We start from the raw sequence: 2638 nt of genomic DNA, 5'->3' as shown, positions 1-2638 counted from the left end.
ACTAATTGTTTTGTAATGATCCAGTTGTAAAATTCAGTAACTCTAGAAGATAGGCTTATATCATGGGGTGAGTCCAAGATGTGTTGTGGGAGAGATCCAAGTCAGCCTCCAGTACACCTTATGTTCCTCTAATTCAGATGCTGTCTGTGCAGCTGTCCCATGTAAAAGTGCCCTAGCACACTCACAAATGAACTCTATATGTGGACCAGGCTAGTTTTTAAAATGTAAAACCAAGAATCTAATACACGTGTTTTTCTTCCTTTGCCATTGTTTCACGTTGCTGTCAGTGAGACCAACAGCTTGCATTGAAGAGGGGACAAAGGGAGATGGGTTGAAACTAAGGCCCTGATTTAAGCTTTTCTCTGCTTCTGGCTAGATGGTAATTGCCACCTTTAAACAGATACTGTTGTGCAGTGTTCTCTCTTCAGTCCAGGAGAGATTTGCATACCAAGAAGGCAAATCTACCTCATACATATGTGGAAATAAACACTAGCTTGTGCTCAGTTTAACAATTATTATTATTTATGCGGATTACAAATTATTCAGGTACTCAAGCGTTTTCCCTAACTGTCCCAGCGGGTTCCCACTCTTAACTAATGTACCTGGGGCAATGGGGATTAAGTGACTTGCTCAGGGTCACAAAGAACAGTGCGGGATTCAAACCCACAACCTCACGGTGCCGAGGTTGTAGCTCTAGCCACTGCACCACACACTCCCACAAACAATTGTTTATTAATATATCGATATATGAGGACACACAAATCTTAAAAGCAGACCTACTATGTTCTAAATTTTGGACAAAAGCCAGCCCCTTATAAAAGGAATTTGGCATCTTAAACACAAAGGGATCACATACATACATAAAAATAGAGTCATTATTACAGGTACATAGATTAGTTTACTCTTCCATGCTACTCTCCTTCACCCCTTTGACCATCTGGAGGCCTAGTATTTATTAGGGTTATAAACTAGTCGCTTATGTTTTTCCAGAAGGCCAGTGAGATGCAGATTCAGCAAAGAGGTCATACTTAGAGCATGTAGTTAATGCTCTTACTAGTTCCAGAAGAGTCCTAGCTTAATACGACAGATACATTAATAAGGTGGAATTTTTCCAGTTCCACACATATTCATCATGGACATCCTGAAAACCCTGTGTGGCTGGCTGTGCCCCAAGGACAGCTGAGAAGCACTGCTGCAGCGCTAGTGTTTGGTTTTCATGTTACAATAGAAAAGGCCCAGCCAGCAGTGTACATTCGAGGCATAATAATGTCAGTTACCCAGCCTCTCTCTGACACCCAAATTGTATTAAACTGTAGTCTGATTATAGAAAAAGTATAAATGTACATTGGTTTAGTATGTCTTTTTTTAGAATAGTACAATGTATAGGTTCCGTTTTGTTTTCTAGGGCAGGTAGGAAACTATTTTCATTGGACAAAAAAAAAACATATGGAATGGCAGCAGATAGCATTGAGAAGTCTTTATCTATATCCTGTAGGGATAAAGACCCCCGTCATAATACAGACTAACTTATATGAACCTGCTCTGATGGCTTTTGATGTCACCTGCGTGCTTTTTATATATAGAATACAATTCTGGAGGCTGCACCTTCAAAAAGATATAAAAAGGATGGAGTCAGTCCAGAGGAAGGTTACTAAAATGGTGTGTGGTCTGGTCATCGTAAGGCATATGGGGACAGACTTAAAGATCTCAATCTGTATACTTTGGAGAAAAGGCAGGATAGGGGAGATATGATAGAGATGTTTAAATACTTATGTAATGTAAATGCGCATGAGTCGAGTCTCTTTCATTTCAAAGGAAACTGCAATTAGAGGGCATAGGATGAAGTTAAGAGGTGATGGGCTCCGGAGTAATCTAAGGAAATACTTTTTTACAGAAAGGGTGATAGCTGTGTGGAACAGTCTCCTGGAAGAGGTGGTGGAGACAGACTGTGTCTGAATTCAAAAGGACCTGGGATAGGCACGTGGGATCTCTCGGAGAGAGAAAGAGATAATGGTTAATGCGGATGGGCAGACTAGATGGTCCATTTGGCCTTTATCTGCCATCTATGTTTCCCCCATATCTGTCTCAATAGCAGACCATGGAATTTTCCTCCAGGAACTTGTGCAAACCTTTTTTAAAACCAGCTACATTAACTGCTCTTACCATATCCTCTGGCAGTGCTTTCCAGAGCATAATTATTCTCTGAGTGAAAAAAATATTTCCTCCTATTGGTTTCTGCATGCATGTTGCTCAGAGTGCTTCCGATCTGCCCTGCAGTTTTATTATTTTCAGGTAGTTTTTTCTTGTTTTGTTTGGAGGCTTGGTATCCAGAGATTCCCACTTGTTGGGACCGTTGCCTGGTAGAAGATGTATGGCAGAAATATGTTGCTACAGGATCAGCCCTTGGGGACACCTAGCTAGCCAGCCTGGTTTTATATATTTTGAGCTCAAAGGCATCTCCTGCATAGCTACTCGCATCCCTGATTTACTCAAGAGCTTAACCACAGGCTGTTTGGCTCCTTCCCAGCCCAGCTGGCACTAACATTGGGCTGGGTGCATGGTCATCCGCTCCCAGGGGTTGATGCTCAATCTGACCTCAATCCAACTGACAGCAAGAAGACCAGGTACATCCAGTGAA

The sequence above is a fragment of the Geotrypetes seraphini genome, chromosome 9 (assembly GCF_902459505.1).
Source record: "Geotrypetes seraphini chromosome 9, aGeoSer1.1, whole genome shotgun sequence".
Taxonomy (NCBI): domain Eukaryota; kingdom Metazoa; phylum Chordata; class Amphibia; order Gymnophiona; family Dermophiidae; genus Geotrypetes; species Geotrypetes seraphini.
This window is presented reverse-complemented; position numbering follows the sequence as displayed.